Source organism: Castor canadensis, chromosome 4 (genome assembly GCF_047511655.1).
Source record: "Castor canadensis chromosome 4, mCasCan1.hap1v2, whole genome shotgun sequence".
Taxonomy (NCBI): domain Eukaryota; kingdom Metazoa; phylum Chordata; class Mammalia; order Rodentia; family Castoridae; genus Castor; species Castor canadensis.
The window spans coordinates 47,446,199-47,473,278 of record NC_133389.1 but is presented as its reverse complement, the minus strand read 5'-3'; the positions used below and the strand labels follow the sequence as shown (position 1 = coordinate 47,473,278).

Sequence of the window (27,080 nt, the reverse complement as noted above, 5' to 3'; positions counted from 1 at the left end):
CTTGACTATTTCTGTAAAGGCTCTATGTTCGAATACAGTCAAACTCTGAGATATTGGGGATTAGGACTTCAACATTTTGGGTTGGGGGTGCAAAATTCAGTCCATAACACTAGTATTCAGAAAAGATCTTACATATTAATGTATATATTTAAAAATAATGCTAGAAATGTTCATTTTGTTTTCTCTACAATTCTTCAGAGCACTAAAGTATCCTAATTCACAAGAGTAATGGCCAGACAGAGAGAGAGAGAGAGCGAGAAAAAGGGAGAGAGACTCTCATGCAGCCTCTAATGTGGCTGTCAACATTCTTCATGCCCCTCTGAAGTCTCCTCCTCTTGAGTATGGACCACACCATTAACTCCTTCCTAACAACCAGTATTCGGCAGAAGTGATGGGGTATCACTCCTAACTATGGGTTGTAAAAAGACAATGGCTTCCATCTTGGGCCCTCTGTTTCAGATGGCTCATTTCAGGAGAAAGCCAGTTACCATACCATGAGGCAACACTGTGGAAGGGCCCATACGATTGAGTTGGAAGCAGATTTTTGTAAGGACGCCAACAGCCACACAGAGCTTGGAAGCAGCAAGCTGTAAGATGTCTGCAACCTTGCGGAAAACCCCCAGGTAAAACTCCCTAGCTAAGCTAAGACTGGATTTCAGAACTGTGAAATGGTATATCCATTGTTTTAGCTGCTTAGTGTTGGGGTAATTTGTTATGCCGCAATAGATAGCTAACACAAAGCCTGTGTCAGACCCACAGTCTCTTTTTACATTGAAGCTCACAGATACCTGAAAAATTAGCATGTCCTTTAAAAATCAGTTTCAGAAAATTTTTATTAACTGCTTTAATTGAGATTAAAAGTGTATGATGAGTCTATGTAACAGTTTTTAACACCAGTAACCTAAAAAGAATTATTGCTCTGCTCTGTCTTTATGTTATTTCACGAGAATGGTTTATATAAATCTTTGCGCAACTGCTTTAAATTTTAGTTCTGTAATTATCTAGTTTAGATTATATTTTTATTTATGTTGGAATTTCAGCCTCCTTTTTAAGAGAGAACTGAAAATCCAAGGATTATCAAAGATCTTGCTTCTAATAGTGCTAAGTTATAAGAAATTATATAGTTAACAGGAGATGCCCACCTGGGGACAGAGCCTGATGCTGTATTCATTATTCATGCATCTTGTAGACAAGGACTGTGTCTGAGCCAGTCTCTGAGTTCCATCATGCTTTGCTCAGCAGTGCATCCTGTGGTGCTTAGGAGCCAGCTTTGTCCATTCAGTAGTAGTATTCAGAATGGACAAAGCAATAACTCTAGGAAACAGTTCTTATACCATCATACTTTGTGCTTATCTGTTGCAGTTTATACTCTGTTAGCATGACCCCAAGTCCACATTATCCTTTTATTGGAGAGCTCTAAACACAGAAAGTGAAGGATAAGAAAGGACTGGTCCTGGTAAATGGTTTTATAATCACTGATTAGCAGTTATGGTAGCAGTAATTCTACATAGTAACAAAACAAACTTCAAGGGCTAGAGAGGCTAAAAGGCAGGAGGTGGGAGGATTGGTGCTCTGAAAAATGTTAGATACTGGGCAGTTTTATAATTTCCAAGACAGGCTCAAAGATACGAACTTAAGTTAAAATACTAGTTTGGGTTTCTGTCTAATAGTCTTTTGTCTTTTCTTTCTTTCTTTTTTTTTTTTTGCAGTACTGAGGTTTGAACTCAGGGCCTTCACCTTGAGCCACTCCATCAGCCCTATTTTTGTGATGGGTTTTTTCGAGATAGGGTCTCGTGCACTATTTGACTGTGCTGGCTTTGAATCGTGATCCTCCTGATCTCTGCCTCCTGAGTAACTAGGATTATAGGTATGAGCCACTGGCGCCCTGCATTTCTTGTCTTTTTACAATGTGCAAATGTGTGTACATGTATAATATGAGGTCAGGTATTATTTATGTGGGTCTAAATCATGCCGAATCTCTTCATTTGACTCTGCATTATTGTTTATCAGAGAAAACTAGTTGATTTGGGCTACATTTTTCTATTGTCAGTCAAAATCTTACTTTGAATCTCTAAACAATTACCCCACAATTGTCAAAAAATACACAGTGACTATTCTTGTTAGTATTCTCAGCATCTTAGCAAAATGAATCACGGCACAGGTCTTGAATTCTGAATGCCTTGGTTTCAGTTTTGCTCTACGACTTGCGAGCTAAGTGGACAAGATGGTTCATTCTGTTAGTTACACCAGTGCAGCCGATCTCACTGGCAGGGGTTAGAGTGCTTAGGTGCCCACACATCGCTATGGTTCAGTCAGTGTTAGTATCATGCAGAAGGGTGGAAGGAATTGTCTTTAAATAAGTAATTCTCTAGTATATAACTAAAACAAACTTCTAAGTAGAGAGAGTGCTATTATGAGTAGTGTAGTCTTTAGTTCTAAAACTTAAATGTTCTGATATTATCTATAATATTTATTACAAGGCATAGCAACTATAATGTAATCCACTTTTCTAAGCCATCTGTGAGGGGTTGTTTGCTTATTACTACATAATCTTGTTTAAGTGGCTCCTTTGCTGTGGAATTCAAGGAAAAACTATTATGCAATGGAGGATTTTCAGCTAAGCTGCATGTAAAGGGATTGTCTCTTCAGCTTGCATCGTGAGAGTAAAAATACAAGTCCCTGGGAAAGAATCCCTGCAGACTGAGTTGGAGACTTTTGATGAGGAAAGGAATAAGATAGGTGTTACAGGATATGCAATGTCCCCTAAAGGCTCATGTATTGAAGGCCTGGCTTCAATGCAGCATTGTTCAAAAGTGGGACCTTTGGAGCTGAGTGGATCATGAGGGTTTCAGCCTCACTAGTGGACTATTCCATTGATGGCTTCATAATTTAATGGGTTATTGAGAGATGGTAGAAACTTTAGGAGGTGGAGCACAGTTGGAGGGAGGTCACTGGGGACAACCCTTGAAGGACATATTGTAGACCCTTGGTATCATGGGTATATGGTTCCAAGGAGATTGCAGCTGGGGAAAAACTGCAAGCAGTCAGGATGCATAGGGTTCAGTGCTATACTGAGAATGCTTAATTCATTTTTTCCACAATGTCACCCAACTTCTGCTAAAGACCTGCCACCTTTCAACAAATCTGCAATTTTCACTTCATCATTTCAATGAAGCACATTAACATTTACCTTGCTTTTTGGATAACATTTGCTGTTTGGGAGGCATTCTGTATTTTCACAAAATTAAGGGCAGAGCAACACTCAGCAGATCATGCCATGATTTAAACATAGCTGACAGTAATGTGAGACGGAGAGCTGCTCTGCATTCAATGAGCTGTGTAAAGTATTCATGGGAATTTAAAATTTTTCTTTTTGAAATTTCTATTAGTCAATTAATTCTGACTGTGATTGGTCAATACTATGTGTAATAAGCTCACAAATAAGGCAGGCTCCCCATATTATCGTCCCCTGCCCCTTCCTCTCCCTCTGTCTGTCTTTCTGCTTCTGGCTACCGTGAGATGAGCAGCTTCACTCCACCGCATGCTCCATTTGCCACGATATTCTTCAGACCCAGAAACAATGGAGCTGACTGAGCATGGGCTGAAACCTATGACATTCAGCCAAATAAATCTTTCCTCTTTAAGTTGATTTTCTCAGGTGTCTTGTCAGAGCAACAGAAAGCTGACTGACAAAAGAGCTGTCATCCTGTACCCTGTTGACAAATGCAGTATTCTAGCCATATGATAATCACTCAATGTTAATCTCCAATGGCTAAACACTCTCCCTTTATATTAGCACATCACCACCTGACTATGCTACCTACTGAAACATTTTGGAAAATATCACTGTCTTCTAGACCTGGGGACAGAGTCCAACCATCATTTTTGTGGCCCAATGCAAATTTGTGTCACAGGTCATTAGTCAAGTATTGCAAGGTCCATTTGTGTACATTTCATGCCATTAATTTCCTCCCCTTTCTCAAAGGGCACAGGTTTATATCATAGGATGCAACCTTGAATTATGAAAATGAATTATTTTTATTCCATTCTACACTGCTGGTTGTTTTGTAACTTTTTGATTCTTGATCATCATCATCATCATCACCAGAAGCAGCAGTGGCAGCAGCACTGACAATCACAGCCAATTGTCACTTCAGGGACAACACCAAGTGAGTGCTGCATACCAGCTTCTCACCTTCCAAGACATGGCACAGGGTGGATCTTCATAGATGCTCTCCAACTCTCCACAGCCTGGATCTCCTCTTGCACCACTGTGTCCTCAAAGTATGGGCAATTTTGCCCATGCTTTATTGTGGCACCTGTACCACTAAGTCTCACTAACTGGTTTGAACACCCCTCTCTTCTTTGGGGTAATGAGTCCCTTGTTCTGCAACCTCAGTGTAGGCCACTGGATTAGACCCAAAATAGATATTAAGAAAAAAGTAATAACCAATGAACGAACAAGGAGAATAAAGGAAATAAAAGATGACAATATAGAAATAAAGAGAGACTATTATGCTGTAGTTTTCTTTTTTATTCATACCAACTGGGAAATAATTTCCCATTAGATTTGGAAATCCCTGGTTATCACGTGGGAGCCCACGGGAACAGCTTTTGAAGCCATGCACTTTCCCTAAGGGATAGTGAGGTGGACTTTCCAGAACCCAGATGGAGTTTTCTTTCGATATCTGGAGGTTCTGGCCATTGTTCAGCCCCTATTGCTCTATCAGTCATTCTGGCTTCATTCCATATGAAAGAATTGGAGCTACTTTTCACTTGGGAGAATACAATAAAATTCAGTTTTTCAATGCTAAATTAGGATTGACAACCTTTCTCTTGGGAAAAAAACAGTAACTGATCACCATAATGAGACTGTGCAACAAGCTTTGAAAATGTTCATGCCACATTTATACAGAACAGTATTTGCTTACACTTCAGCTATAGCTGTCGATTTATGATTCAGAGCCAGGGAGTAGGTAATAAATATGAGTATAAAAATTTATTGAAACCACTTTTATCACTCCTTTTTAATAAAAATACTATTTGCCTGTTCAATTCATATTAAACTATAGTATTGAAAATATTCAACCTTGGATTTTCAAAATCAGTTCTGGCAGGATTTAGTTCATAGCACAATAATTCATTTTCCAAAACAAATACCACCATGGATGCAGCATGTGCTGAGCTTGTGTTTCAGGGATGATATTAGATTTTTAGTTCATGTCATTGAAACTGATTTCACTGGGTTTCATAAAATGCATTTCCAAAAGTAATTAAATGTTTCATAAGCTCAAACTCAACATTTAATTTGAAATTTAATAGAACAAACAGATTTTTAGAAGTTTACATAAAAAATGTTGGAAATTGTAAATGTTGCCATTTACAATATAGTGAGAAAGTTGTATTTTTCCCTTTAACTTCCTAAATTGTAACCTACCATTCATGTTTTTTATAAGTATAACTTACAAAATATCAAAAATTAATATTAAAGTTATTGTTACCTAAATATTAGAGAAGTCTATTGATAAAATTAAAATAAAAATTCATTCCCAGTCATGCATCACTTAATGATTGAAATAGGTTCTGAGAAGTACATTCTTTGTTGATTTCATCATTCTGTGAGTTTCACAGAAGGCACTTACACAAACTAAGACAGTATGTTGTTGCTGGGTGGAACACCATTGTCTGTATGGTCTGTCACTGACTGAAACTTTGCTGCTCAGCACATGACTGTAGAAATGATTAATTTAGCTAGATACTTGGAGTGAGGGCATTGTGTCATGATATAAAAGCTCATTATTTAGTGACTAGCTATAAAATACAATATTTAAAATAGGAGAAAAAGGAACTTAAATATAAGAGAACACCATAATGAAATGGAATAGAAAACAAGATTGATGATGCTCTTATTTACCTCACAATCAGTTTGCTTATAAATGCAGAGACCTAAGCCATCTTTGTTCATTTTTAGAGCAGATTCAGAATGGCACCTTCTAGCTCTCTCCTGCCTCATCTGCCTTGGGATCGCACCACAACAACTTAGCCCTGTTTACAAAGTCGTGAAGGTAGCTAGCTGGTCATGCTCTCTCGATTCACCCCAGACCTCTAAATTGTCTAACCACATCTTCTTCACATTTAGCTTACAGGTGCAGAACTGTGCATTTTATGGGTTCCCTTGGAGCTTTAGCAACTTCAGCAAGAAAAAAACTGTAAACATATAGGAGTCTTTCCCAAAAAATGAGTTGGGTGGCAGAGGTGTTTGTTCATGAAAGAACATTTCAAGGTTTTAGTCTGGCTGTGCCTTGCTTTAGGAGAAATAAAGGACAGAGAATCTAAAATAATTTATTGTTTCAAAATTAATTTATTGGGTAAATGATATTTGACCTGGAGACACAGAGATGAGGAACCTCATCTCTGAGGAACCCCCAGAGAAATAGTCGTAAAACCTTTTAAATTGTGCAGTACTCAGTTCTTCCCAGCATTTATCATCTATCTATCTAGTCAATCATCTATCTCTCTAATCGATCACCTATCTATCATCTATCTATCTGTCATATACGAAGGTGGTAGAATATTTTGACCCTGAAAAATTTACCTCGATCTCAGAATAGAAATTTAAAAAGTTAACAATGCATACCACACAAATGCAAGTTTTAATAATTTCTTTCCTAAAAGATGTCCTTGCATATTCTGGGATATGATTACACACAGTGGAGATCACTGCCTCAAAGGTATACAACATGTGTACAGGTAATGTAACAAGGAATAGATGAGCCAGTCATGGTGGTACATGTCTATAATCCCAGTACTTGGAAGACTGAAGAAGGAGGATTGTGAATTTGAGGCCAGCCTGGGGCTATACAATGAGACCCTGTTTCAAATCTTCCCATCCCCACAAAGAAAAAAACAAAAACCACAACCAAATACTCCCCACATAAAACAACTAACTCACTGGAGAAACTGGGAAGAGTTACAGATGGAGCAGATTTATAAATTGGTTCTTTAAATAATATGTAGGATAGGAAACAGTGTAAGAGGTGATGACATATATGTATATATATATGTGTGTATATATATATATATTAAGTGGCTTATTTTTGACACTGATGTTTTTATATTCATTTATTTCATGTCATTGGGCATTTCATTCCTTCAAAATCCTATGTGGAAGCCCAATATATAACATAAATAAGAACAGAGTTACTCTGGTGGAAATGCAGGGTTAATCCCAGGAGGAGTGATGATGCTGAGAGGCTCCATGGAACTTCCAGAGCTCCAGAAAAACAGTCAGGAAAGCCAGTGTTTGACACAAGAGAGTCTCTTATATATGAGTTTCTCTATTATATATACATATATATGTGTGTGCTTGTATATTTAAGTTTTGATTTAAAATTTGGCAAAATTAAATTCAGTTAATTTATATTCTTTGAATGTATGTGCTTTTTTGTGATTCCTTATTTGTATATGGTGCACAAAATATCAGTCAAAATGCCAAACTTTCAGCTTACCTATAAACTTATACTAGAAGTTGAGTCATCAAAATATAGAAAATATACTGAAAGTAAAGATGTATAATATAGAAGTGCATCTGATTTGGTAAAAATATTTTCCTACTTCAGTTGAAACAAAGGGTCAAGAATAAACAGAATAATAACAATATTTCATAAGAATTTATTTATTGAATGAATATTTATTGACTGCCTGCTCTGAGCCATGTGCTGTGTTGAATACCATGAATAAATTTGAAAACTCACTTGTAAAGGGCTAGACACAGCCCATTGGTAGAGCACTTACCTAGCATGGTCCTGGGTTGGATCCCAAGAACCACAATGAAAAAAGAAAAAAGTATACTCACTTGTAGTCCAATAGAGAGAGGTAGATAGGAAAATATAGTAGGGTGGCATGTGAGTCACACACATATCAAACTTAATAATGTGCTGTTGTCAGATAATACTAATATCCTGAATCACTATGAAATTACATTTTGAATTTGTATACTACACATCACTATATGTATTATACATATATATTGTTGGATAATTATTGCTGTGTTTTATATGAGATTGGATATCAGTATTTAAAATTATCCATTTCATAACTTGCTTTTCTTTGATTTATAATAAACAACATTTTTTTACTCTTCCCTCATCCTTTGCTTGATTATATTAGAGAATTTGTTTTTATCTGTCATTGATTTGTTAATACTCTCTATATTAAGATTATTAACCCCTTTTCTATTGAATGTGTTAAAAGTAATATTTTCCCTTGTTTCTCATATGTCTTTTATATGACTAAGGGATTAAATGAGTAAGAGAACATTGTAAGTTTTAGATTATCAAGTCATTCTGTTGATTGATTTTTTTTTTTTGGTTTGTTAACATGTATGTGTTTACATCCTAGTTGGATTTATAGGAGTAATAACATCAATTAAAGGAATGGTTTGAGAAAAGTATGGTTGAGTTTTCCCAAGTATATGCTGATCTTCTATGAAGGGAATAAGTGGACAAAAAGCCCCACTGTCCCAGGATTAGATATTAAACTTGGTACACTAAGAGGAGAAAGAGGGAGAATTCCATTCCCATGGGAGAGTACTGCTCTTGTCGCTCACATTCCACACCCATGAGAAAGGACAGCCGAGATGCTGTAATAGGGTCAAGAATGTTATTTGGCTGAAGCACTGGGGTGGGGGGAATTAAAGATTTTTTTTAAACAATCTTGTTTTCCTAGGAATGCTTTTCCTAGACAAATAGAGATTTGGATGTGAATTTAATTTAGAGGGAAAGAAGCTTCTATGCATTAATTGGGTTGGAGCCCAATTGGCCTGCTTTTAATTTTGGCTTTCAGAGACTTCTTGGAGCTTGGCATAAAAGCATTAAAAAAAGTAAAGAGTATATCTTTATTGGATGCTTTTTGCTGTGTACACACTTCCTCAGAGATCTAAAAATGCATGGTGGAAGGAAGGGCAGTCTAGGGTAGCAGATCATACGTGATAGAACTGAGTTATTCCCATTTCAGACCAGATCTGTTTGTGATGGAAGTATGGACTACTAAAACAAGAACACAAAGATTAACAGCCTTTTTTTCCCACTATGGCAGGGAATGGCACAGAATCAGAAACACTTGTGAGATCCTGTGACAACGCAGGTAATCTTAATGTCATTCTTGAAAGGCAAGAAGACATTTGTCAGAAGATGAGGGGCAAAGGCCATTCTAGGCAGAGGGGACAGTGTGACATCATGAGATAACAATTTTGTCTCTGGACTCAGGGCCAACTTTTGCAAATTATAAAATAAATGACAATTTTTTTAAAGTGCCTTCTCCAGATTACCAAGGTAAGGAAAAAACACATGATTTGGGTGGATGAATTAGAGAAAAAAAGGTGCTCCTTCCATTAGGTTCACTCAGGTGGGGAAACAATATACGTGTTTTCAGCTCCCATTTATCCTGCAATGAACAAACTGCACAATTCTGCCTGGAGGCAGACCACCCTTAAAGTTTTTAATCTGCTTCTCACTTGGAAGACTGCAATAGTGTTATTTCTTTGTAGTTCATTTTCTATATGCCTGCTGGACAATCTTCTCCTGCTTCTTCTTCAACTATAGTAGTGGTCCTTAAACCTATCAAGTAGACCCAACATACTTTTTTATAATGGATGTTTGTGATCAACATAGCAATTGTTTTTCTTCCTATACCCATGTGCCCTATAATATGAGTTTTCAGTTCCTCCCAAGAGATGAAGTTTATTTTTCTGTCCTTTGAATAGGGCTTTGTGACATGCTTTGATCAACAGAATACAGGAGCAGCAGTGGTGTGACAGTTCTGAGTCTAGTTTTGCAGGGTGGACAAGTTTAGGCAAGAATGACAAATGCATAGACCAGGGTCGAATCAGTCTGCCGTCCCAATGAGGCCCTAGAGAGATGAGATGTGTCCCTTTTCAGACTGAAACTTTGCAACTGTCTGCAGGAGCATGAGGGATCCCCAGCCAAAAAATCCCTAGTTCACAGAATTGTGAGCTAAATAAATTGTTATTGTTATATAAACTACTAAGTATTGGAGTGTTTCTGATCCACCAATAGCTAACTAGTAGAGCTATGTTGTAATGAAATGCATAGATGTCAACACTTACATAATTTTAAAAAGCCAATGAAATGTCCTAATTATAATAAAGGATAACAAAAGCACAATAATTTATAATAAAATAATATGAACTTCAACATGTAAATTCCCAAGTAGGCCTACCAAAAATGCATCATGAAGTGGTAAGAAAGTTTAGTCTTCTCCTAGAACACTTTGAATGTCTCAGCTTCAAACTGATGTACTGTATGGCTGTACAAACTCCATATCAGCAGTAGTTACTCTTATTTTCAAATAAATAATTCTAGGTTAAGTTTTGAGCAAAATTTGAAAGAAAAGAGTTTCCTGTCTTTAAATTATACTTATTTCACTGGAAAATTTAGTTTGTGTTAAGATCTCAACAATTTATTTATGTTTATATCTTAAAGTGACTAAGGATCTAGGATCATCTAATTATGAATATCTTTTTTTTTTTTTAACCTATGAGAACATCCACTAGGATTTTAAAAGCAGTATGAAACTGGGGTTGGATTTTTTTTGGGCAGATTGGCCTGTGCTCTGAAGGATGTCTGTGTCTTTATTGGCTCTGGTTGCCAACAACATCCAACCTCCAACTTTGGTGACAACAAACCTCTCTTTTTACAAGCATCCAAAAAATCTAATATGCCAACCAGCCTCACGACATCACTGCTCTGTTGAATAGTGTTGCTTCTTGCTATTGTTCACACATAGAACATTCTAGTGCTCTGCATTAGGATGGAGGCTTACAGGTTCCTGCCACAAAGGCTGAGCTCTTTGAAACTGTGGACCATTTCGGTATTCCTAGAAGTCAAGAAATGAATTCAATATAGAAATGCAATAGGGTTGCTCCTCAACTTACTATGGGATTGCATTCCAATAAGCCTGCTATAAAGTGAAAATACTTTAAGTGAAATGTGTATTTCGTACACACAGCCTACTGAATATCGTAGCTTAGAAACACAGCACCCTGTGGAATATCAGTGGTTTACCTTTGTGATTTTGTGAATGATTGCAAGCTTGTGAACTGTGGCTGCCATCATGGGAGGATATTATATGGCATATTGCAAGCTTGGGAAAGATAAAAATTCAAAATATGAAGTAAGATTTCTACTAAAAGCATATTGCTTTCACTACATCATAAATTGGGTTGTGTCTATAAGTAATGGTTTATGAGAAAAGCAAATATACACTATACCTGACTTCCTACAAGTGTTAACAAATGACACAGTATTAAAGCAGTAACTGTAAGCACATGTATAAATTGTGAAATTAGGTCAGTGGAGGAGTTTCAAATGAGAAGAGAAGTCAATGACAATAATATGGAAAGTTGAAAGTCTTTTACTAAGTCAAAAAGCAGAAATTAAAATTAATTTACCTATTTATTATGACTGAACCATATGAGTCGATTAACTGGATGGACATCTTATAATTTTTTTCAGTTTTATATAAAAATTAGCATTATCCTAAAAAATTTTGAAATAATAATTTTGTGGAAACTGACATGAAAATAAGATTTGTTGCTTGTGCGGCTAACACATTTATTTAAAGGTTGAGGGTAGAGTGGGGTGCTAAGAGTGGCTTATTGAAATAAAAGCTCTAGAGTAATCTGCATAATAAGTATCCTAATCATTTTCCTAGCAGTAAAACTGATGATGTGTAGACTTTCCCATGACCACATGGTGTGTCAGGGGAACAAGGAATGAAATTCATGATTCCCAGTCCCAGACCATCGCTTCATTATTCCAGAAGACCTGGATCTACACTCGGGGGAAGTTCACCCAAAGCTCACAAACTAGGTCACCGGGTGAAGTGCGGCAAAGCTTTCTTTGTTTCAATTTACAGGATGAAATGATAGGCATGGACCTTATAAATTGTACTTGCAATTATTTTCTTAATTATGACTGCAGGGTAATTTCCACAGATAGGGTGCATAACATAGGACGATTTTCCCCTCCTCACATTAAAGAATAGGGCAATTGAAGGTCTCCCAACTTTGCTGTAAGGTATTGCTGAGATATCTGGTATCTTCTAATTGTGGCACTTCATGATTTTATGTACTTTACATCTTCTTTAGATGACAACCAAAAGAAATAGTGAATTTTGAAAAGAAAATGGATTAAAGTGATTGTTGGGTATCACATGCACATTAATCTGCTTTTTCAAGACCTTTCACTTTTCAATATGCAGTTTTAATCTTGTATTGACACCATGAACTCTGTTTTTCAGCTAGTCTCTTTCCTTTAAGATACTATTATGTAAGAATGTATTATTTGCTTCTAGTTTTCTTCCCATTTACTTGGGCAGAGTGAGAGATTATTCTCCTTTTGCCTCAGAAAACATTGTCTATTACCATGATAGTTAGACAAAACTGGCTTTAGAGACATATTTTATTGATATTGTACATAAGTAGGATGTGAATACACCAAAAGAAAAAAAATTTTAAAATATCCCCTAACAGGAATAAAAGCCAAAACCAGAACTCAGCTTCAACTAATGGAAGCAAAGAAGTAATAAAGCCAAAGAACAAAACTAGGTATAACGGGAGGGAAAATGCAATGAAGGCTAGGCTTGTAAAAAACAAGACCAAATAAAGGAGCAACAGAAGGGAGAGCAAATGTCCCCAGAGAAGAGTAAAGAGAGACCAGTCCAGGGAGAAAGAAGCCAAGAGAAGGCACTGAAAGGGCTGAGCAAGGAGAAGTATTTTGTGCTCCTGTTCTTCTTTTTCTGTTTTTCCTTAACCCATTCCAGTCTTGCTTCTAGTGGTAAAAGGAAAGGGAGAGAGAGAAGTCAGAACTTATGACCTCAAAATGTCCCTACTTTAAATTGTCCTTTATTGACAACCAACCAACTTGTCACCTAAAAATAGTCCACCAGAAGATACCCTGAATCCCTCTCATTTTCCTCCCTTGAAAAGACATATGCCATTAATTGTTTTTCAGAAAGGGCTTTTTGGCAATGGTGATTTTATATCCCTAAGTGCCCCCTAGTGACAAAGTCCAATTTTAAAATCTCTTTTCACACTAATTTTCTTCTAACCATTTCCTTTTCCCAGTACAAATGTGGCTATCTCAGAGACAAAGAATCCAATTTATAATCAATTTACTTTAATTAGGCAGAGAGGAGTTTCTTGAGTAGGACTAGGTCATCATAACAATGAATTTTCATTTTTCTTTATAAATTAATTTACAGTTGGAAAAAATCTATAATCTCCTTTTATAAGAACAACTTTCTCCCAGTTACTGTGTTACAGAATAACATATTTGGGAATGTGATTGGTCATGTTCTCCTCCCTTGCTGTTAACTTATATTAAAATTCAGAGTCTTGACATAGTTTCTTTTCTTTCAGTGTGAATAACAATAAATCAGTAGCCCAGATATGAATAATGACATTCTATTCTACAATTCTTTTCTGGCTATGATTTCTCCTGATCATTTCTGATATAAACATAGCATAGTAGCTCAGAGGGAAGACCAATGTTTAGACTTCAATATCGGTATAGTAATGTTTGATATGAGACATGCAACAGAACTTCTTTAAACCTCAGTTTTATATCAGGAATACAAATAATCTATAATGGAATAATAATATCAATAAAAGATTGTTGTGGGGATTAAATGAGATATCACATCTAAATGTCAGTAATTTGTCAGTATAAATTTAGGGCTTAACAAACAACATCTACTAAGATGAATGACCTAATATTGATGCAGACCAGCTCTATGTCTTTTCTTCTCTCTTTAAAATTATGTGATAGAAACAATCTTACCTACTTTGAAGCAGAGGCAAAATCACTTAGACTGTGGACCATGCTTACTTGCAATTGATGCTACTTTTAGATTGTATTTACAACTCAACTGCTTAAGAGCTTAGCTAAAACAATCAGTAAATCCCATTCTGTTGTGGCATATTTAGCAAGCTGTTCATGAATAAAAAAGGCAAATGGGAAGATGTTATAAAAATGTCTTTGTCTATCCTTTTAGAGATTAAAAAAGATTCCTGAACACATTCTTGTTTTTTTGAAGAAATTAAGACATTGGGGTTTCATCAATTGGTCTGAATGTTGGCAGAGGCAGCCCTTCAATGTTGTAGCAAAGTTTCCTCCCTGAATGGCATGACTCCCTCAGGAATAGAACAGTTCTGCCCTTGTGGCCACTGAGTCACTATTATAAATGGAAGTAAGTCAAAGTCCTTAGCCACTCCTGGTATGGAAACAAGTTAAGAACCATTAGGTTACCAAGTGATCTTCAATAAGTACCTAGGTCTATTAAGTTTATGTGGAATTACTTCTAATTCTTTATTCATAATTTTCAGCTTCAAATATTTCTAGCTTTCCTCACTTTGATTCCCTATACTGCCCTAGTCCTATTTCCATTGTCTATTTACAGATCTAGTTAAAAGCAAAACTGATTAGCATGAAGTTAAAAGATGATTCTGCAATTGAAATTTTCTCTCTGATGTAATCAGAACAGTAGCAAGATCTTAGCCAGTGAGAAAAAGGTTAGCTGTATTGGGCTTTATTAATTTTTCTTATTTACTTGGTCAGGATCAAATGTTCATTGATGAATCTGTTTAAAGAGATTGTTAAAATTTACACCCCAGGCATGGGGATGCTATGTTATTATCAGAGGGTCAATCAGTTCCAATGAACTTGAGGTAAATAAGTTCCTTTACTGTTCTGAAATTTCTTAACAATGGGTCATGGACCATGTTCACAATAGTTTTCCCTGCCATATAAATGTTTATTCTATTGCTGTTTGTCCTGTTTAGTTACTTACTTTCCATTTACTTGATTTCAAGTGTGGTAATATCACAGTGGGGACTGAAGTATTACAGCACACTGCACCCTCTTTCCTATTTCCAGGATATGCTTGATATCGTCATGACAACATTGTCAACCGTGCCCAGTCACCAGTGTCCTGTTTAACTTCACTGAAGCTGTTCAATGACTTTTCTTTTTTTTTCTGATTCTGACTTCATCAAAATCAGTCAGATTGGGCTATTCTATGCAGTTTTAACATGAGAGATGGAACAGAAATAAGTTCTAAAACCAGCAACAAAACCAGAATCACATAAATCATTTAAACTGGGAATGGGGGAGAGGGATAGCCAATATGCACACAAAAGAACAAAGCTGCCACTGGTGATGGAAAATGGGTTTTAGAAATAATTATTACAGTTGCAAATGTGACACACTAGGCACCATAAGGGAAAGAATTGGAGATCTCTGGATATTTCAGGTCTTGTGGAAGGCACAGGCAGTGGGGGAGGTCAAGAGGGAAAGGGCACCTATCAAACGATTCTGCAAAAGAATGTACATTTTCTCCTAAAGATAGTGTGGAACCTATGAAACATTTCAAGCTATGGAGTGACCACTCAGGTCTGCATTTGGTGAGATTCATTCTTGGTGCCATATGGACAATGGAGTAGAGAGAGGCCAGAGTGCATGTAGGGAAAGTAGCTAGGAGGTTGTCTCCACAGCAGGTCAGAGGTGGTGGTGGATAGACAAGTGCAGAAAGAGAGAACACAATGGACAGTTTAGAGGTGAAATGGATAGGATTTCACATTTAGATATATGCTCTAAAGGAAAGGGATGGGTATCAAGTTCTATGTTTATAGGAACAACTAGGTTACATTAACTGAGTTGAAAGATGTTGGAAGACAGGCAGGTATATAGGGAGTGACAATAATGACAAATCAATAAGCAGTTGATAATATGACTCTTTTGTTCTGAAGATAGTCTGTATGAGTGGATGAAATCTCTATGGAGAGATTTTAAAAGCAAAGTGGACTTAGGGCCAAGCCAAGAAGAATGTGATGTATAAAATTCAGAAAGAAGATTACATGGGAAGATCCAAGATGGTGACTATGGTGCAGAACCAGACAGCATGAGCTCTGTGACCCCAAAACTTTGCTGAGATGCTGGAGCCACACTTGGCAGAAATAAAGCACCGAGGAGAATCAAAACATTGACATCCTCAACTCCTAGGCCATAGAAAGCTTCTCTACACCACGTTACACTGAGAAAGCAGGTGGGCTACTGCCACCACTGCCACCACTGGCAGCTCCAAACCTGCCTGCAAGACATTCAGCAGACCAAACAGGTGAGTGCCAAGCATCATGCCAAATGGCTATACTACCAAAAGCAATCTACATATTCAATGCAATTCCCATAAATATCCCAAAGACATTCATCACAGAGATTGAAAAATCTACCCTAAAGTTCATTTGAAAACACAAGAGATCGTGAATAGACAAGGCAATACTCAGCAAAAAGAGTAATGCTGGAGGTACCATGATACCCAATTTCAAACTATACTACAAAGCAATAGCAATAAAACATCATGATACTGACACAAAAACAGATATGAAGTCCAGTGGAACAGAATAGAGGACTTGGATATGAATCCACACAACTATGCCCACCTTATTTTTGACAAAGGTGCCAAAAACATATAATGGAGAAAAGATAGCCTCTTCAACAAATGTTGCTGGGAAAGTGGTTATCTTCTTGCAGAAAACTCAAACTAGATCCATGTTTATCACCCTGTATTAGTATCAACTCAAAATGGATCAAGGTCCTTAATGTCAGACCTGAAACTCTGAAGTTAGTACAGGAAAGAGCAGGGAATACTCTGGAAGTAATAGGTATAGGCAAGGATTTCCTCAATAGAACCCCAGCGGCTCAGCAATTAAGAGAAAGGATAGACAAATGGGACTTCATAAAATTAAAAAGCTTCTGCACAACAAAAGAAATGGTCTCTAAACTGAAGAAACCACCCACAGAGTGGGAGAAAATATTTTCTAGCTACACATCAGACAAAAAAGGACTGATAACCAGAATATACAGGGAGCTCAAAAAACTAAACTCCCCAAAATTAATGAACCAATAAAGAAATGGGCAACTGAACTAAACAGAACTTTTTGAAAAGAAGAAACTTAAATGGCCAAAACACATATGAGAAAATGCTCACCACCTCTGGCCATAAAGGAAATGCAAATCAAAACCACAGTAAGATTCCACCTCACCCCTGTTACAATAGTTATCATAAAAAAACCATCTACAACAAAGGTTGGCGAGGATGTGGGAATATTGGAACCCTTGTACACTGTTGGTGGGAAGGCAAGCTAGTACAACCACTCTGGAAAACAATATGGAAGCTTCTTTAAAAACTAAACATAGATCTGCCACATGATCCAGCAATCCCACTCCTGGGGATATACCCAAAGGAATGAGACTCAGGTTACTCCAGAGGCACCTGCACACCCATGTTTATTGCAGCACTATTCACAATAGCCAAGTTATGGAAAAAGTCAAAATGCCCCACTACTGATGAATGGATTAAGAAAATGTTGTATTTATCAAATGTGGAATTTTACTCAGCCATGAAGAAGAATGAAATCTTGTCATTCGCAAGTAAATGGACGGAACCATAGAACATCATCTTTAGCGAAGTTAGCCAGGCTCAGAAAGCCAAAAATCATATGTTCTCCCTCATATGAGGACTTAGATCTAAAACAAATGCAGTAATATTACTAAACATGGGTCACATGCTAAGGGAAGGACACATACAGGAGGAAGAGGGAAAGGTAGGAAATCTAAAAGTTGAAAGTGTTGGATGTGCCCACTGCATAGGAGCTAATACAGTAACCTTAAAACTACAGAGGTCACTATGAGGAGGTGACTAGGAAGTATTGAAGAGGTCTGGTAGAGATGAATCAATTCGGTTTGTAATACACTTGTGCATGGAAGCAATGCTAGGAATCTCTCTGTGTAGCTATCCTTATCTCAACTAGCAAAAATGCTATGTCTTTCTTATCATTGCTTATGTCTACTCTTCAACAAAATTGGAGAAAAGGGTAGAACAGGTTCTGCCTGGAAACAAGGGAGGTGGGGTGAGAGGGAGGGAGTGGGGAGTAGAGGGGAGAAATGGTCCAGACAATGTATGCACATATGAATAAATGAATTAAAAAAATTATAATAGAAAAAGGAAGAAAGATGGTAACTCTTCAAAAGGATAGAAAAGGAACAGTCAGAGAGGGAGAAGGAAGCCATATTTTCCAAGAAGGAGAGGGTAATGAGATGAAGATGAATCAGATGGACTATGAAGTATTATTTAAATTTAACAACATGTTGATCATCAGCCAGAGAAAGCCAGTGGAGTGGTTGGTACAGAAGCCAGAATAAAGTGGACACAGAGTGAATAGGGGTGCAGGAAAGGCAAGGATATAGACAAGTCTTTTAAAAGGTATGGCTAACATATGAAAAAAAAGAATGAAATCTGTTGAAATTGTTCTAAGAATGGGAGGAGGGGAAGAGTGAGAATGGTGGAAGGGGTAAATCGAAGATATACTGTAAGCACATATATAAATTATATGCTAATTAATTTTTTAAAAAATGAAAACATATGAAAAAGTATGGCTAAAGTTGAAGGTGGACTATTTGGGAAGAGAAGGAGATTGCTGGGAGGAGAATGGAGAGACAAGAGAAAGGGTGAAAATGATCAAAGTTTATTACACACATAGGAAAATGTCATAATCAAACCAAATATTTTGTATAATTAATATACAGCAATTTTAAAAAGGAGTAATATGTATGGCTAAGGGAAAGAGTTATGCCTGGACAGAGATACAGGATACAGGGAGGCTATCTATCTATCTTTTTATCAATCATCTATCTATCTATCTATCCATTCACCCATCCATCTGACTACCTTTGAAGAAGAAAATAGGTTACTGTGAATACTGACAGAAAGAAGAGAGTAGAGAAGAAGTTGAAGATAAAGAGAAAAATGTGAGTAAACCATTTGGGAGGCCTGTGGGAGCAGAGAAAGAGACGGTACAGGGATGCACAAGAAAATAAGGATTGAGGGATTGTATTCCAAAGTAGAGGATGTATGAATAATTATTTCAGAGAAATGACATTACTACAGAAATCATTTAGAGGATGTATGAATAATTATTTCAGAGAAATGACATTACTACAGAAATCATTTTAGAATAGTCAGGTGGTTCTTTTAAGTATTTGTAACAACAGTTGATTAATTAGGAATCAGACTATATCAGGTATAAATCTTGAGTGAATTTTTCCTCCACTTATTCTCTCTCCCTCTTAAATATGTTATATTAAATCCAATCCATTTAAGTGTAGTTTCTGGTCTGATTTGTAATTTTCCACAAGTTATGTCATTTGGCTTTGAAATGATATATTTAAAGCATACATTTCTTGAATTGTAAAAAGTGAAAATTAATTGCAAAAAATATTAGTTAAATGCATTCCCTGCTAGGCTAAGAGGCAAGCCTTCCTTCATGCTACTACTCCCCAACCTGTTCTCTTGTGTTTCTTTTCTCTAACTTTCTGTGTGGCTCTCTTATTCCTTTAGTACATAGCACAGTGTGGAGCTCTCAGGAGGTATCTTGTAAGAGTGGCATTTCTAATTGTATGTCTTCTGGCACCATGAAGAGAATGAGTCTTCAACAACCCTTCAATCTTGAGACATAGGTTTATGTCAGGTTATTACTTTTGTTGTTGTTGTTTATTGTTCCTTTCCCCTGTCAAAAATACTGAAACTCCAAGTAGGAGATCAAAGGAACCACTAATGAAGTACATTCTCTCTCTCTCTCTCTCTCTCTCTCTCTCTCTCACTGTGCTATTCTCTCCGCCACATGCAGAAGCATACCTCCATGTTTTAGGTAGGTTTTTGCTCTGTACATCAAGTACTTGAAGAAGAAAAGAGCCCCTGTTGGCTGCTACTTAACATTTTGTTGCACTCTGTGTAACTCTGATTCCATCATGAAATGTTAAGACCTTAATGCTGAAAAGGATCTTAGAGACCATTTCATCTCCCTGACAGCCTGGACCTCTCTCTTGAATAGACTACGACATTTACTATGGTTAATCTTGTGGTCTGTGAATTGCATTCTTTGAGTTGTTGACCTCAGAGTTCTGTGAACACAGCACAGAGCTAATGCCTAGAGAGAGGTGAGGAGGCCATGTGGTCACTCTCTGGCATGGTGTTCTGCACGCATTATTGCTTAATGAATGCTGGATAAATGAATTTATTGTTCAGAATTCTTTAGTTTAAAAGAATGAGCACGGATCTTTTGGTTAAAGGAAGTTGCCAAGTCGTATCTGACTAAGATCTAAATCTTAGTATAATTTCCCCTCCTTAAGTTTAGGATTAAAAGTGAAATAATGGTAGCAAGTATGGTAATAAATTTCTGACACATGGCATACAATCTGTGAGGGCATTCCTTTACTTGGCCATATACTTTGGGCAGTAACGGAGTAGAAAATTACATTAAATAAGCTTTTATTATTCCATGGCTCTGTTGAAAAAGGTAGTATCAAATACTTTAAAAATATACCTTCTGAAGCAAAACCTCTGAAAAATTCATTCACATTTTTGAATTGTGAAAAAGTCCTCTTTTTATTCACTCTGTTTTCCTTTTGCTTTTAGCAGAATCAAATCCATGGTAACCTGTTTGGGTTACTTTAGACATACACAGTCTATAAGCCATAGAGGTGAAACCTGAAAAGATAGTTTCTAAATTAAATCATCCAAAGAAGTAAGGTAATACTTCTATTTTTTCACTTATGTTGGTCTTTAAACTTATTTTTCTGTGAAGGGTTTTATGTTTAAACATTGTAAATATTTCTAAGGCTATTAGATTCTTAGTTAAATATAATTCTATCATACTCAGGAATAATTTTCATTTATTACCTGTCTGAAGATACATTAGATTTTTTTTTGTATATGAAGCAAGCTCACCTAAGATCACTAAATGATACTTGACAGCTGACAGTCTAGTGTCATTGGCTTTTAGCTCTCGTAATTTAAGTGATGTCACCTCCATAGTCTATACATTTTTTTCTTATCTCAACTGTTCTATTTCAGACACTCTGATGTTAGTGACCTATGGACAAAAATTCCATTTCTGTCTGTGTTGTGTAGTATTGGCCACACGTGAATGCTCCATGACTTGAAATAATGGTTGTAATCAAGGACACTGCTCATGGTCACCTGGAATGACCTGATGTTCCAACAGGATAAAGACAGGGCAGGTGCAATGGGAGAAGTGTGAGGTTTGGGTTCCTATTAACACTACAACTTCACTGGTGGGACTGTGAAAAAGGACATACTTGATTTGAATGGCGGGTTTCATTTTTATAACAGGAAGATAACAATACCTGTTTGGAAGATTGAATGAGATTGAGTTCCTGACTCTGGTGGATGTTGATGAATTCATCTCTATCATCTAGCATTTGGGCTTTGGTGTTTGATTGGAAATTTTCTGATTGGGACTGTCTCAAAGAGGCTCAAGATGACCATTTCAGAAGCCATGATCACTTGCAGGAATTCTGGCCATGAGCTGTCAAGAGGGCAGACAGATGGAGAAAAGGAAGAGAGGGCAGGTAAAAATACTGGGTGACCCAGCAGGGAGTAGGCAGTGCTGTGAAGGTCCAGGTCTGCCCAGTATCAGGGCTCTGTGGGAGGAGCCCAGGTCTCCTACTTTGCAAAATGAATCCACTTTTTAATACAATTACAGGGTTGAAAGAATGAGGTAGACAATGCGTGGGGCTTAGAGCTACAACTAGAGTTATTGCCAGGCTTTCTGGGTTGACAGTGGCATGAAGGTTTGGGTTAAACAAGATAGTAAGAAAGTAAATAAAATAACTACAAAAGCATGTAATCACATTCATTAAGTCCTTATAATAAACAATTTTCAATACCTTAACATTTTATGCAGGAACAAAGGCTTAGAGAGGCTAAACAACTTGCCTAAGGTCATACAATGGGCCTGGGCTTGAACCCAGTTCTGTCTTGTTCCAGAATCCAATCTTATAACGCCCAAGAGAGGAAAGGGAGCCAGGATGTAGCACCAAGCCACAGAGAAAGATTGTTGGTGACAGAGAAGGAAATAGAGTTAATGATGTCCATCTTTTCAGCATATGTGCTTAGTCATAGCCAAGTGATTAATCCAGAGTAGGTGGTTATTAAGCACAGATGTGAGAAGGGTAAGGCATGATACAACAGAGATTTATGGTTTGATTCATGATTGATTCATCTTGGGAAGTTGAACAATCAAGGAATAATTAAATTCCAGATTATTTGTATTTAATAGCTAATGTAGCAAAAGCATAGACCAAGAGAGCCCCACATGGACTGCAATATCAGGAAAGCTATGTGGAAACCTACACTGGAACAGAAGGACTTGAATTTTATTTTGGAGAATACAGAATGATTTCAACAGAGCAGAGTGTACAAATATACTTCAAAGAACGCAGAGTCAGGCAGTCCATGCCCCAATTGCTGGTCCATGGGAGGTCTGGTGTGAGTAGAAGGGAAGGATGGAGCCCAAACAGAACTGAGAGACCAGCATTCTGTGATGAAGATGTCAAGAACTACTCACAGGCTGAGAAAGATCAAGACAAGAGCAGGGCACTGGTGTCATACATGTGGGAGGAATAAACTGGAGTTAGGGAATGAAGTCTGCTAGAATCAGGAACTCTCACCAGAAGACCAGAGCAGTGGCCTAAGGCAGAGGGTAGAAATGGAAAAGGGGAGATCCTTCAAAAGAAGACAATGGAAGTAAACTCAGGATGCCCTTTAATTTGAATTGCTGAAATGAATATTGTATTTATTTCTCTTATTTAATTTCTAAACTTTCAATCTTTTTTATATTTTATAGATTCTATTTGCTTTTATCAGAAATTAACACTTTCAAACAAAAATATTGAAACCATCGATAAATATTAACTCTAAAGGATCAATGTCTTTATCAGACCTCTATGCTACAAATGCAAACAAGAGATCAGGTTCCTTTCCTTTAGGGTTAAATTTTCTTTCTGGCTCTAAACTTTTATTTTCATTCAAAAAATAGAGGCATTGAACTAAATTATCCCTAAGGCCCCCATATCTAAATATTTGTAGTTCTTGCTTTCTATGATTTAGATGCAAAGGTAGATTTTAATATAAACTTTCAATCTTGAGCCTGGAAGGCCAGTGTGAATGTCCTAACTCAAGGACTTTTCTGGGGTTCCAGGTGATGGGCTAGATGTATAGCTTCCATTCCCTAGGTCCTCCCTTATCAGGAGAGGCATTGGTTTAGGGAGTAAGCTGGCCAGCAAGTGCTAGCAGCTGGCATTTCCCAACAATTCCTTGCATGCTGGACTCTAAGTTTAAATTGCTTGCCTTTTACTGGCAAGGTAACCTTTAGAACAGGTATATTATAAAGTAGGGTAAGTTCCCTGTCTTGGTACCCAGGTCCACATGTATCTGGTCATGCCTCTGCCCAAGCAAGCTCTTCTGCAGGGGAATGGTGAGAGGGGAAAGTTCATAAAATGACAAATGCATAAATAGCCTTTTATTTGTTATTAATAATTTATGTAGTTCATTCAGTTACGGACTACCTTGGCATACAAATGGAAACAACAAGCAGAACTCAGATAGGTAAAACAATTTTCCCCAAATCATATAGACAGGTGGTAGTGGACTTAGAACTCTGGAACAGAACGTATATTTCTAGTTCCGAGGCCAACACAGAGCAAAAAGTTACAGCAATAAATTCTATTCTCTAGAGTTTTGGACATGTGAGTAAAAATTATAATTAATGTATTTTTGTCAAAGAATTGTAGGCAAGCACAGTGGCTCACACCTGTAATCCCAGTTATGCACAGGAGGTATATATAAGAGGATAGCCAGCAAGTCTGGCCCCAAGAACATAACTAAAGCAGAAGGTTGGAGGTGTGACTTCTGTGGTAGAGCACTTGCCAGGCAAGTACAAGGTCCAGTACTGACAAAAAAATTTGCAGATTATGAAACTGTGTATTAAATTACATCATGCACACACATGTGCACCTGATGTTAGGACATCACTTGTTATGATTTAAGTTTCAATGTCCCTGAAGCTCATGTGTTAAAGATTTGGTGTCCAGATGGTGCTGCTATTGGAAGGTGTTGGAACCTTTAAGAGGTGGTGCCTTATATTAGTTTTTCATCACTGTGACAAAATGCCCAAGGGTAATAATTTAAAGAAGAAAAGATTTATTTTTGCTCATGGTTTCAGAGCATTCAATCCATTGTCAGTCAGCTCCATTTTTTTCTAGCCATGGAGAGGCAGAACATCATAGCAGACAGTGTGACAGAGCAAATAGCTCACTTCATGCCAGGAAGCAGAGAGATCGAATGCCTGCACAGTGGCCTTCCGTCTTCTTCCGTTTTAACCTGTATTGCATTCCTTGGGTATATCCCCAAGAGTGGAATTGCTGGATCATATGGCAGATCTAGCTTTAGATTTTTAGGAAGCCTCCAAAGTTTTTTCCAGAGTGGTTGCACTAGCTTGCATTCCTGCCAACAGTGTACGAGGGTTCCATTATCCCCACGCCCTTGCCAATACCTGTTGTTGGTGGTGTTTTTGATGATGGCTATTCTAACAGGGGTGAGGTGGAATCTTAGTGCAGTTTTAATTTGCATTTCCTTTATTGCTAGAGATGGTGAGCATTTTTTCATGTGTCTTTTGGCGATTTGAATTTCTTCTTTTGAAAAAGTTCTGTTTAGTTCAGTTGCCCATTTCTTTATTGGTTCATTAATTTTGGGGAGTTTAGTTTTTTGAGTTCTCTGTATATTCTGGTTATCAGCCATTTGTCTGATGTATAGCTAGGAAATATTTTCTCCCACTCTGTGGGTGGTTTCTTCAGTTTAGAGACCATTTCTTTTGTTGTGCAGAAGCTTTTCAATTTTATGAAGTCCCATTTGTCTATCCTTTCTCTTAATTGCTGAGCCGCTGGGGTTCTATTGAGGAAATCCTTGCCTATACCTATTACTTCCAGAGTATTCCCTGCTCTTTCCTGTATTAACTTCAGAGTTTCAAGTCTGACATTAAGGACCTTGATCCATTTTGAGTTGATACTAGTACAGGGTGATAAACATGGATCTAGTTTGAGTTTTCTGCAAGAAGATAATCACTTTCCCAGCAACATTTTTTGAAGAAGCTGTCTTTTCTCCATTATATGTTTTTGGCAACTTTGTCAAAAATAAGGTGGGCATAGCTGTGTGGATTCATATCTGGGTCCTCTATTTCCACTGGTCTTCATGTCTGTTTTTGTGCCAGTACCACAGTTTTGATTGCTATGGCTCTGTAATATAGTTTGAAGTTGGATATTGTGATATCTCCAGCATTGCTCTTTTTTGCTCAGTATTGCCTTGGCTACTCATGGTCTCTTGTGTTTCCAAATGAACTTTAGGGTAGATTTTTCAATCTCTGTGATGAATGTCTTTGGGATATTTATGGGAATTGCATTGAATATGTAGATTGCTTTTGATAGTATAGCCATTTTTACTATGTTGATTCTCCCATCCATGAGCACAGGAGATCTTTCCACCTTCTGTAGTCTTCCTCGATCTCTTTCTTCAGGGGTTTGCAGTTCTCTTGTAGAGGTCATTTGCATCCTATGTTAAGTTTCCTCCTAGGTATTTGATTTTTCTTTTTTTTTTTTTGAGGCTATTGGGTAAATGGAATTGTTTCCAGATAATTCTTTCTCAGTTTGTTTGTTATTGGAGTATAGAAAAGGTAATGTTTTTTGTAAGTTGATTTTGTATCCTGCCACCTTGCTATAGCTGTTTATGGTGTCTAGGAATTTTTGGGTTGAGTTTTTTGGGTCTTTAAGGTATAGGATCATATCATCTGGAAATAGGGATATTTTGACAGTTTCTTTACCTATTTGTATTCCTTTTATTTCGTCTTCTTGTCTAATTGCTCTGGCTAGGAATTCCAGTACTATGTTGAATAGGAGTGGAGATAGTGGGCATCCTTGTCTAGTTCCTGATTTTAGAGGAAATGGTTTCAGTTTTTCACCATTAAGTATGATGCTGGCTGTATGTTTGTCATATATAGCCTTTACAATATTGAGGTGCTTTCCTTCTATTCCTAGTTTTCTTAGAGATTTTATCATGAAGTGGTGTTGGATCTTGTCAAAGGCTTTTTCTGCATGTATTGAGATGATTAAGTGGTTTTTTTTCTTTGCTTCTATTAATGTGCTATATTATAATTATAAATTTGCTTATGTTGAACCACCCCTGCATCTCTGGGATGAAGCCAACTTGGCTGTGGTGAATGACCTTTCTGATGTGTTGTTGGATTTAGTTTGCCATTATTTTATTGTGGATTTTTGCATCAATGTTCATTAAGGAGATTGGCCTATAGCTCTCCTTTCTGGATGTATCTTTGTCTGGTTTTTGGATGAGTGTAATGCTGGCTTCATGAAATGATTTAGGCAGTTTTCCTTCCCTTTCTATTTTGTGGAAAAGTTTAAGGAGGGTTGGTATTATTTCTTCTTTAAAGGTCTGATAGAATTCAGCAGAGAATCCATCAGGTCCTGGATTTTTCTTTTTTTGGGAAACTCTTTAATGGCTGCTTCAATTTCATTTTGTGTTATAGATCTATTAAGGTGATTAATGTAATCTTAGTTCAATTTTGGATGGTCATAAGTATCTAGAAATCTGTCCATTTCTTCAAGATTTTAAAATTTATTAGAATATAGGTTCTCAAAGTAGTCTGTGATGATTTCCTGGATTTCTGTGGTGTTTGTTGTTATCTCCCCTTTTGCATTTCTGACTTTACTGATTTGGGTTTTCTGTCCTCATTTTAGTCAGGTTTGCCAGGGGTCTGTCAATCTTATTTATTTTTTTAAAGAACCAGCTTTTTGTCTCATTGATTCTTCATATGTTTTTTTGTTTGTTTGTTTTTACTATTTCATTAATTTCAGCCCTTATTTATATTATTTTTCTTCTTCTGCTTGTTTTGGGATTTGCTTGTTCTTGTTTTTCTAGGAGTTTGAGATGTATCATTAGGTCATTTTTTGAGATCTTTCTGTCCTTTTAATATATGCACTCATGGCTATAAACTTTCCTCTTAGGACATCCTTTGCTGTATCCCATAGGTTCTGGTAGGTTGTGTTTTCATTTTCATTAACATCCAGGAAACT

At 37.0% G+C, this 27,080-nt stretch overlaps 1 protein-coding gene across 8 annotated transcripts in view; it reads right to left on the bottom strand.

The window, feature by feature from the left end:
- Chst9 (carbohydrate sulfotransferase 9) overlaps positions 1 to 27,080 on the bottom strand; it is a 257,514-nt gene that overhangs the window by 80,054 nt on the left and 150,380 nt on the right. The gene's annotated exons all lie outside the window — the stretch shown is intronic.